This window comes from Chrysemys picta, chromosome 6, assembly GCF_011386835.1.
Source record: "Chrysemys picta bellii isolate R12L10 chromosome 6, ASM1138683v2, whole genome shotgun sequence".
Classification (NCBI taxonomy): domain Eukaryota; kingdom Metazoa; phylum Chordata; order Testudines; family Emydidae; genus Chrysemys; species Chrysemys picta.
The window spans coordinates 61,569,492-61,581,323 of record NC_088796.1 but is presented as its reverse complement, the minus strand read 5'-3'; the positions used below and the strand labels follow the sequence as shown (position 1 = coordinate 61,581,323).

The following is an 11,832-nucleotide window of genomic DNA, read 5'->3' as shown; positions in this document are numbered from 1 at the left end:
TAATAACCTCAGTCCAACATTAACTTTTGCCCCCTTCTTATGTAGATTTTACTTAATTCTTTACAACACATAATGGTTGCTACAAACCAATGCTATTTGCATTACACTGCCCTAATTGTGCTCCTGGGTGATACAGTACTTTCTCTCTTAGATACACACTTAATAATTTGTTACATTTTATGGAAAAGCAATAGGAGTAGTAAATATTCTGCCAGCAATTTCATTGCTAATGTGAGAACCCATGTTCATGTTATACACAGCTCCAGCATCCTTAGTATTTTATTCTTTTAAAAAAATGCAGCAAATATTTTACCAAAATATAAAACACAAGAAGGCTGCATTTGGGCAGGTAGAGAGGTTTCAGGAAAGCAAAGTGTTGAAGAGATGGATACAACTTATTCTATTTTGTGCTGCTATTATTTCTTGCAAAATAACAGTAGCTAAAAGTATTTTAGCCAATGAGATCCTGAATGATATTTCTTTCCAAAACCCTGGGTTTGATTGCTAAACCTTTGTTTTCGCCTAAACCCTATCCATATATCCAAAGTGTATTATTTGCTGTCAGAATATGCATTTAATCTATGTTAGGGCTTTGGAATGCCACTGATAATCACAATGCCTGAGCACCTTCCACCTAAAATAGATTAGCAATGCAAAGTCCTTCTAAGTATTTGTTGAGTGACAATCCTTTCTCCTATTTGGGGGGTTATAAAAATTATACTTGTGGTAGGATTATTTTTCTTTGATTGATTAGTTTATTAGTTGTGTGTCTTTTTCATTTTGATTTTTTTTAATTCTTTGGGGGCAGTAGTAGAAGAGGATGCCAATGTCCTTTTTAGGGTGGTAAGGTTCTCTTAAAGAAGGTTGTACATTGTTTCCTAAAGAGAGCTTAACTCTGGATTTGCCCATCTGTAAAATGGGGAAAATGATACTGACCTCCTTTGTATAGTGCTTTGAGATCTACTGGTGCAAATCACTGTATAAAAGCTAGATATTATTTTTATTATTATTCTCCTCTTCTGGAAGGAAGAGCTGGGTCTTCTGGGTCCACAGCTGGGTCTCTTTGGCAGAGAATGCCTAGCCCCCACGTCCCATGCCCTAGGCTTGTGATCTGCATTCTCCCAGAAGATCACAAATGTCCCAGTAGTTCCTAGATCAATATTTAGTCGTCGATATGTACTTTAATTTAATGCATTGCAGAATATTTTCAAAGTGGTGGGCAAAGAGAGCTTGCCACAACATTTCCATAAAGTTCAAAAGGAATTGTGTGGCTAAACCTCCACATGCCTCATTGAAAATCTACCCCACCAGGTTTTAAAGGAATGCACAAGCTCCCACCTATGCAGTCTAACCTTCATAAAATAGATCGCAAGCGGAGAAAATAAAGATTTTTCCACAAATCTTCATTTTAATTTTCTAATGAAGTCATTTGGAGCATTCTCTCACATTCCCAGCCCTTTCCTGTTTTCAACAAACATCAGAGCAATCAAGATTTACTGGCAAAATGTTTGTAAAAAGGAAAATTCCAAATTTCCAGACATGGAGCTCCAGGGAAACCAAGTACTTGAACTGAAAGTGTTTACAGGTTTATCCAATCAGGGAATGAAAACAATGCTATCTGACTAATATTATATAACTAATCACAGCACTGCATCACAGCTACAATTTTGAATATGTGCAATCAATCATTGAAAGTAAATTCAAATAGGGCAAGAATGAGGCTTTGTATCTTGCCCTGAGTAAGGGGAAGAATATAGTTGCACGAGCCTACAAGCAGCCCCTCACTCAGAGTCATAGTTTCTTCCTTGGTTGCCCTCCTAGCTTCAGGGGGAAGTAATTTGTTACTGGCTATGGTGGATGGGGTGCTGGGAGGGCAGAGTGCTGGCATCATTCATTCCCAACCCCCCTCCACTCTCTCACTCCTCGACCACCTGCATTGTGAGGAAGTAGCATCCCCATAGCACCTGTGTCCCCTCTGCACACAGGCACTGATGGTGAGTAATGGGGAAGCTTACACCCCCTTTCTTCCCTGCGTGTCCATGTACAGCAAACCAACATCTTGACCATAGTGAATTTATAGAAATTCTGTTCATAAAAGAAAACATGGATATCCTGCATGCACGAGAAAAGGCTAAAATCACTGACTAAATTATTCATGGCAAATTATTCACTTAACTCTGATACCTTGTACTGTGGTGGCTTTTTTTCTGAGTATAATTTTTCAATAGATTTATTTACTGAATATCAAACAAATGTTCAAGAATATTTCTTGCAGTGAGTGACACAGATACTCTTCCTCAGACCAGACAGCAGACCTGGTTTGAAATGGGCCCTGTGGAAATGACAGGCATAGGGTGTCTAGGCTGACCTTGCTATGAATGTTGAGTGCTTGGATAACTGAGCAGTTCTTATTCCAACACACGCAGAATGGAATTTCATGACATCAACACCTGCTGCAACTACAGTTCCCTCAGGATATGAATGTCAAATGTGTAGAGTGGCCACAGACCTCACAAGTCATGGTCAATAGGTTGCCCTCTTTCCATTTTTTCCCCAGGGACTCAAGTCTGATTATGTTCATGATGTTTTGCAGAAGAATATCCAGACACCTGAGTATGTCTCATTAATTTCTAGTTTCAATATCTCCTTTTTGGTAACAGGCATGCAGAGTGCTAAGAAACTTATTTACATGCAAATTCCAGAACATCTTGGTTACCTCCGCTTTCATAGTTGAATTTGGACACCTTTCACATAAAGTGTTTTGATTTTGAATGTAAAATGGAGTAATTTGTATGATTTTGGAGTATTTCCAGTTCACAAATTCCTTATTCCAGAGTTAAGGGTGTGGAAGGATGTGTAAATATTTGATGAGTGGTCCACAGTCATTCCACTAGAAATATTTCCTTTCTGGTATTTTGGCATTAGGTGAAAAGGACCTTCAATTTAAAGGGGATACTATTAAGAATTTAAAGAGATATAACCGGATCAGCATAGAAATCAGCTCTTATTTCACAGTTGTCTGGGACTGAGGCCTTTCATTTTTTTTGTCACATCAAACTAGCATAAAACATAAATTATAGTAAACTGATTTTACTGTCTAATTGCAAAGGTGACATTTATTAGAGTCTCTGTGCATATGGAAGGTTATGTGTTATCCAGTATATAAACCCATGATGTATAAAATTGTTTCTAGGATTTTTTTTGTTTGAACCCAGCTTTGTTTAACCTGTTGACATGGAATACAATTATTGTTGTTTTTCATTCAGCCTCAGTGAATCAGAAAACAAAGTAATGACAGAATATGAAAAGGAACATTGTTTCTCCCAAAGGAATTTATTTTTTCAAGCTGGATACCTGGTAAAACTGCACATTTAACAAGATGTCTTACATCCAGCTTTTGGGGTATAAGACTTAAAGCCCTGCTGGAGAGGAACAGCTGTAGTAACCAGAACTAAAAAAAATCAACACCAAACAAGCAACTGCAGCCATCTGTAGTGATGAGGGATAGAATCCAGGGTGGCAAATGTACAGCTGGCTGAGAACAGATGGGCTTTTTGGTTCTTTTGGAGTTTATCTGAATACATGATAAAGAATACATGAAACAAACAAATTACTTGATTGAACAGTTTGTCACACACCATCCCTTCAGACCTCATCAGGAATTCAGTTCAATTATAGAGGGCATTCGTTAGCATTATTTTCTTAGCAGGAAGTCCATAGGAATGAGAGGAGAGGTGGAACAATGATTGCATAGATACCCAGCATTACTGATGTGTTCATGCTGACCTGGAAAAGGAAAGCATGGTAAATAGAACACAAATCAACTTGTCTTTCCAAAGTCCTTGAGTTTCTTTTGCAATTCCTTCTGTTCTTCCCCAGTCTGCCACTACTTTTGAAGACAAGCTGCCAATCAAGGCAAAAAGAAAAGCACACCAATTATAACTCAGACTTTCCTTGCTATTTGAAAAAAAAAAGAGGTTGTAACTTGCTGTAATGATCCAGGCAAATTTCATCTACATTGTATAATAAACTTATATCCATCTGGCATTACAATATCACCAACATCGGTTTCATGGGCAACATCATCAGTTCTTGTTGACAAACTACAGCAGTGGAGCCTTAAAATGACACCAAACCTGAATTTAGCTCTGCAGGGTGAATACTATTACATTAAGTCGCTGTGAAAGGTGGGATCTTAAGGCTGCTTCACTATATTGATAGATGCAAGAAGCTCTCTCTAGTTTGGCCTTCCACACTATCCTGCTTATCTCACGTATTCACTATTCAGGAGTTTCCAGCTGCAAAAACTCAACCATTTTTGGAGTAGATGCAACTTCTATTTACCAAAAAAAAATGTCACAGGTTAGATAATGCTCATTTTTATAAATACCATAACTTCACTCAACAAAGCAGCTGGCATTTCTAACACACTGTTTCCCTTGACGTAAAATGAGCTCTTTCCCAGAATAGCTGCTTCTTGTGATTCTGTTGAATGACTAATCCAGAAATATTTCCTTCCCTCTACTAAGGAAATAGTGAACCAAAAGCAATGGTGAGAAGGAGAATTTCACTGGGGTGACTCAGATTGACTCTGTAGTGTTGTCTTGTATCAATGACTGTCGGCAGTCAGCACATCTGGAATTTAATATCTTTGTAGATACTATAGTACTGTGTAATAAGAGTTTCCAGAAAGTTTAGGAATTAAAGGAGTTTTTACTTTTACTTTTTTACTTTCACACATGTCACTAAATGTCACTAACACATTGCTAATTGAAAGTCCAATCAGTGCAACCTTTTTTTGTTCAAGGAACATCAGAAACAAATCTCTCTTCCTTACAACACACTTTTTGGTCTTGAGAAAACAAACATACATGTTGCTTCTTGCCAGCCAGCACTATACACAGAACTATATCAGTTGGCTGCTCAAGTTTTAGCTGATCTGTTTTTGTCCAGTACTTGATGTTTTCTGGGCATAAGGTCACATAGGAATTGGTACTAAAATGAGAAAGGGAAATTAAGAGACAGTAAAAGTAGAAATATTGCTTGTTTTTGATAATAGTTTGCCAGTTAAACAGAACGAGGTGTTTTATCAGGTTTTGAGAGCTGCCATGATTAGAGCTTGCTAGGAAATTTTCAAGGAAACAATTTTTCATTGAAAAATGTCAGTTAGTTGCAATATAATTTTTTTTGCCACAATGTACTAATTTCCCTTTCAGACACATTGAAAGTCTCAGGTTCACCTCAATGAGGTATGAGAAAATTTTTGAACTGATAAAAATTTCTGTGGGACAGGAAAATCATTATCCACCCAACACTAGCCATGATTTCTACAACAAAATAGAGCAGTGACATTTGAGTTATGATGGACAACAGTGCCATGAAATAGTGTCCCTGTGTCTATTAGGGATTAATGTATGGGAATGGGCAAAAAATGGAGAACAAGGATGGGTGGGCTGGCAGAAACTGTGGGGGGTTTTCACTTTCCTCTGCAGCATGGGTCACTTGCAGGTTTAAACTAGAGTAAATGGCTGGATTCTCTGTAACTTTAAGTCTTTAAATCATGATTTGAGGACTTCACTAACTCAGCCAGTGGTTAGGGGTCTATTTCATGAGTCAGTGGGCGGGGTTCTGTGGCCTGCAATGTGCAGGAGGTCGGACTAGATGATCACAATGAGCTTAAAGTCTATGAGTCATGCAAAATTGGATCCTAGCCCAGTGAAACAAATGAGGGTATACCAGTGCTAGTACATCTACTCCACAAAGGAAGGCGGTTGCAGAGCAGTTATACATCCCAAATTAGCTTTAATCAAACCGGTGCAGGTAACAGTTGCAGCGAGGACATAATGCTGTCGGGGACTTTTTAACCCAGACGGCACGGTTCGTTGTCTGACCGCAGAGTGAGAGACAGGCAACACCAGCAAGGTCCAATACAAGCTCTTTATTGAAGAGTGCACACAACAATAGAGAGCGGCCCGTCTCCTGAGAGAACCAGCCACGATTACAACAACTAGTGAGATTATATAGACAGTTCCATCGCGTCATAGTTAAGCAACTTAAAACCCCCAAACCCCCCTTTACTAGTTAAAAGCTTCTAATATTCATGCATATCTATGTTCTTTGACAGTACAAACAGTTCATGATTCCTCAGCAGCTTCTTATCAGCTTTTTCGTCATGCACTAGAAAGTAGGGAGTTAAGAACAGAAACAGGGAGTGAAGACTGCAAGTCTCCATATGTCCAAACAAACTGTTCCTAGTACATTTGGTACAAGAATACGGTCCCCCCCTTATCTCATTCTTTGAAGCCCAAGCAAGCATGTCCTCATGTTTCACAGAGAGACAGGAATGGCCCAGCAACTACAGTTAGCCTAACTTTGGCTAAGATGGCCAAACAACCTGTTCTATACTCCATTTTCCTTGGACCTAACAGTCCCCCCTTTGTCCCTGGAGTACCTCGAAGGGACTCCTGGGACAACTAACTACTGTGAGTGGTAAACTTGGGAGTTTGTTACCTTTGGACAGAACACACCTTGGCGCCCATCCAACGTCCAACTTTTATCATAACATACAAGACCAGTAAGCCGCATATAATTACAACGGCGCTTCGGAGTACATTATGGAGCCAACCACCTATATCTGGAATCCAATTGAACAGGTTACTTCACTAGGATTCAATTCGCTTCCCTCCGTGGTCCTTTGCTACCTCCATAAGGTGGTTTGCTCTTTCCTAAGTGGCATTATAAACATCTGGAACATACACACAGCATTCTTGTCCAATTAATGCACATGTTCCTCTCTGAGAGGCCAGTAAAATATCTAGAGCCAAGTGGTTCTGAAGAACCATCTGCCTTAGTTTTCTCTGTGCTGTTGCCAAGTCCACCAGGGCATCGGCGTTAGTCTAATTTCCCAGATGTCTCGGTGAATTACCCAATCTCACATGCATCCTCCCCATGGACCCGGCAGGATTCGGTATGTGGGAGCCCACACCTCCCTAACCGGTCCATATGCTTGGAGGGGGCATTGAGAATGTCCGCACTTCCACCAGGAAAGTCTCCAAGTATTTCTTTATGGCCACAGATCAGATGGTACTCCTGATGTGTCTGTAAGGGCAGTGGGCCAAGCCTGAACATGCTAGATCCCACTGCAATGCCTTCCCAGCCTCAGTGATATTCAATACCATCTCTATCAGCAACTTCTGGGTCATAGTACTAAGGGCGGAGATAACATGTAACTCACCAATTCCAGCCTGTACCTGGGTTAGCTGTGCTCCACAAATAAGGCTTGTGGCCTTCTTTAGTTGCCCTAATTTCTTATTATGTTTTTTGGTTCTTAAAAATATTTTAAACTGCTGCTGTACTATTGGCCTTATCCCATAGGGATCCGGTCAAGTCTCTCTTCTTTCTAGAGGAAATAACTCAAGCCCTCTGTTGTGCTAATTTAATAGCAGCCCTTTTTGCATTTAAAATCCAATTAGGGAGGGCAATACATGCTGAAGGACTTATTCAAAACACAGGGCACAGCCTGTAGAATAAACCCCAAAATTCAATCAAAACCACATTCTCAAGCATGGGTCCCACAAGTTTCTTCCTGCCAGTGTATAATTCTTTGTTTCTTCACCAGGGTCAGTTCTTAATGTCTCTTGTAGTCAGGAATCCCTGGACTTTGTGGTTTCAGTGAAGCAAGTGTTCCTTCTTCTCTTTTCCTGAAACAGTGTGGTTTAGCATCATACAGGGGAGAGGTTACTAGCACATCACCCTGTAATGGGTTTTGCTTCTTTTAGGAAAAAATCCAAAGGCACAGTAGGTCTGTCAGTGGACAAGGGAGAGGTTACTAGCACTTCACCTTGTCTTTTTTTTTTTCTTTTCTCTGCTGTCCAGAAGGCACAGCAGAGTTAGAAGGAGGAATAGGCTGATCATCAGTCGGAGAGTCCTCTCGAGGTGGAGGGGTCTTTTTGCAGTGAGAAGCATGAGTCCAGGTAGGCAGTCCTTGGCACTTTACAGCAGAGTTGGTGGTTAACAGGACTTGGAAAGGGCCTTTCCAGCATGGTCAAAGCAGTCTTTCGTTGATGGACTTTACGTAGTCTCAGTCTCCTGGTTTCAATGAATGGCAGGGCTGCTACGGTCTTTAGGTAGCACTTCTTTACCTGTGAGAAAAACCTAACACATTTCATTAATGCCTGGCAGTGTTTTGCAGATTTTACAGCTGCTTGGGCACATTCAGGCCCCCCTTTTTTTTGGCTGTCAGCCAAGTCTTAGCTGTGGGCAGTGCCCTTGGATGGGCCAGCATCTTATCTTTAGACTGAGCTTGCTAGCTATTTTTTTTTCTAGTTAACTCGTTCTGTTCTTTTTCTTTTTTCTCTTCTTGGCTTCCTTTAACTTACAAAGGAAACTTCCACTCTTCACTCATACACTTTTTCCAACAATGAACACATACACATTGCCATTATACAGTACATTAGTCTTATTATTCAATGTATGCCATGTACACCTTTTTAGTAAAATAACTTTTATACAGAGCTTTGGAGCAACAAACCAGGACAAGCACACCCACCTTTGAGGAGTCCACTCGGTACAACCTCTTGTGTCCAATAGCTTTCTTCCCTCCCCAGCCCTCTGGCTAGAAATCTAAGGTAGCCAGAAGGATCCCATGGACAATATGGGGAGTGGGTTAACCTTCCATGTCCTTGCTTCCAAAGACTGTTGATATGCAAATTTTAACAACATTTTTTTTAATTAAAAGATTTGCCCAATGAAGCTTTTTTTTTTTTTTTTTTTACTTAAGCAAATGTATTAGACTTTAGTATATCACATTTTCCTGATTTATCCAAACACTTTGTATTTCAAGTTGAATAAAACAAGTATCTGCTTTTTTATTTAACCCTTTTATTTAATTTTGAACTAGACTGTCTTATGAAAATATTAAACACAACAATTCTGGCCACAAGACAAACCCCACAAGACAGGACATAGAACACAAAAATAATTCCTATTGTACCAGTAAATGCATGGTACGTTGAATGCTGTTCAGCTGGCATCCGTTTTCTCTGATGATTTGAAAGACATTATTTACTTAAAATATTTCCTTTATATACACATACTCTTGTTGATTTTAGACAAAACAGAGGAATTACCCCATATTTCCTTGTATTTGTTTCATAGGCAGCCCAGGTTTCAGTGGCTTCTACCTTATTAATAAAATAATTTGCATTAATACAGATGCTTTCTGGCTTGCTTCCAGATTCAAAGCTATCCACAGCTTAAAGATTCTTACTTTAAAAAAGGACACAATTAACTTTTTCAGACTTTTGATTGCCTTTTACTTGTAACTCTTGCTTTTAAACACACAGTGATCTGAAAAAGACAACACAACTTATATTGGCAGGTTTGCATTTCTTTTACCTCTGCTACAATATACACTGCACATGTTCTGGGGAAAATGCACATCCTCTCCACAATTCAATTTCCACAACGCTAGCCACATCAATTTCTACTCAAGGTGTAACTGTTTCTTTTATGCTTACAAAATCTCCATGCACCCACAGCAAAGTGTCAGCTCAACCACACAGAGCCAGGGGCACTGTCCTTCTTTCTCTTTACCAGATCTTTTATCTGCTATTTTGTTACCCAAAAACAAATTTAAATCTTGTAGCATTAAGTCACTTTAAGGATTAAATGCTAAATACCTTAAACAACACTAGTTTCCTGTGCCTGGCAAAAGTATTCTCGGTTTTGCAACTTTAAACAATACCAATTCATCTTAAACTTATAAAATACAGATTGTACACAGCAGGAGTGTTCTTCAGCAAATTAGACTAACGTATTCATAGTCGAATAATTCCACTTAAATAACTTCTTGCCTGGATTACTTACAGAAATTCTTACTAAGTTTCACTGCTTAATTCCCTCTAGCAACTATAGAGTTAACTTCTCACTCTTGGGAGGGCTGTTCTTTTACACCCTGGGGTCTCCTGGGACTTCTCTTTCAGAGATTCCAGTCCAGGCCGGCTGCCTGTGGCTTCTTCAGCGTCCCCGAACCACACCAGCTCCAGGGTCGCAAAGGCAGACTGTTGGATCTCACTTGATAGTTAAGCGTTGCAAATGTAATCTCAGCACTGTAACTTGTACTGCCTTTGGTTTGCCTCTGTCTATATTTTTCCACAGCCAGCTGGGGCCGAAAGCAGTTTTTCTTTTGGTTTATAGTTATACCATACAAATAAATAATCCATTTGTCCCGGTCTAAGATCCACCAGGATATTCCTGAGGGAATCCATCCTGTCAACAGAAAAGGTTCCGCACCTTGGCCAGTCTTTAGTCGGGGACAAATGAGTAGTAAAGGAAGGCCATTGAATTTGGCATAAGTTTCTCATTTAGATTTAGTCAAACCGGTTGTTCCAGAGATTTCCTTCCAATTTCTAAGTACCAGAGACAACGGGGCGTCCCCCGGGCATTTACTGCCGACTTGTCCCATTTAGCCTGTAGGGACTCTAACCCTACTCCGGGGACTCTAACCCCTCACTGGGGACTCTAACCCCTCTCCGGGGACTTTAACCCCTCTCTGGGGACTCTAACCCCTTTCCCGGGGACTCTAACCCCTCGCCGGCGATCGCTTACCTTATTCAGGAACTCGAACCCCGAAGACCTGACCTCCCCAGGGACTCGAACCCCGAAGACCTGGATCCTACTCAATGGGTAGGTGGACGTTGCTGGGTTTCTACGGGCTTTAGCTGGTTCACAGAACTCGCCTTATCGCCGATGCAGGGATCAGGTTACCGGGCAAGGCTCCTCGAAGCCAGAGGATGCGCGCTGCATTGCTTCGGAGTCTGATCCGGCACCGGAGAGTCAGACGAGTCCCGGCGGAGTCGCCAAATTTGTCGGGGACTTTTTAACCCAGACGGCACGGTTCGTTGTCTGACCGCAGAGTGAGAGACAGGCAACACCAGCAAGGTCCAATACAAGCTCTTTATTGAAGAGTGCACACAACAATAGAGAGCGGCCCGTCTCCTGAGAGAACCAGCCACGATTACAACAACTAGTGAGATTATATAGACAGTTCCATCGCGTCATAGTTAAGCAACTTAAAACCCCCAAACCCCCCTTTACTAGTTAAAAGCTTCTAATATTCATGCATATCTATGTTCTTTGACAGTACAAACAGTTCATGATTCCTCAGCAGCTTCTTATCAGCTTTTTCGTCATGCACTAGAAAGTAGGGAGTTAAGAACAGAAACAGGGAGTGAAGACTGCAAGTCTCCATATGTCCAAACAAACTGTTCCTAGTACATTTGGTACAAGAATACGGTCCCCCCCTTATCTCATTCTTTGAAGCCCAAGCAAGCATGTCCTCATGTTTCACAGAGAGACAGGAATGGCCCAGCAACTACAGTTAGCCTAACTTTGGCTAAGATGGCCAAACAACCTGTTCTATACTCCATTTTCCTTGGACCTAACAATGCCATGGTCTTCAGTGCTGGCTAGCCACTCCAGCACTTTGGATATGTACTCAGGCTGCTGGCCAACACCATAGTCCATGCTGATGGGTCTCTCTGCTATTATTACCAGCACTAGCTTTAATCTTTTTGCCTACTCACACGGCAATCATACCTTCACTTGCAGTATAGACACAGCATTAGGGAAGTATCATAATGAAACATTTGCCTCTTCTATACTGCTGGTTGCCACATAACTATGGTACAACAATATAAGTTTCACTGAACATGCATCTGCTTTCTACTTTCAATACATCATATTTGTTTAGATAGATTGCATGCACATAAATATTAGCTGTTCAGCAGGTATAAATCAGTGTAGGCCCATTGACTTCAAAGGAGCGACACC

The 11,832-nt window shown here is 40.7% G+C and overlaps 1 long non-coding RNA gene across 1 annotated transcript; it reads right to left on the bottom strand.

The window, feature by feature from the left end:
• Window positions 1-5,918: 5,918 nt before the first annotated feature.
• On the bottom strand, window positions 5,919-11,447 carry LOC135984309 (uncharacterized). Its single transcript, XR_010602259.1, has 2 exons — window positions 8,549-11,447; window positions 5,919-8,141 (listed from the first exon to the last, which is right to left on the bottom strand). It is a non-coding gene; the product is annotated as an uncharacterized LOC135984309 (long non-coding RNA).
• Window positions 11,448-11,832: the final 385 nt, after the last annotated feature.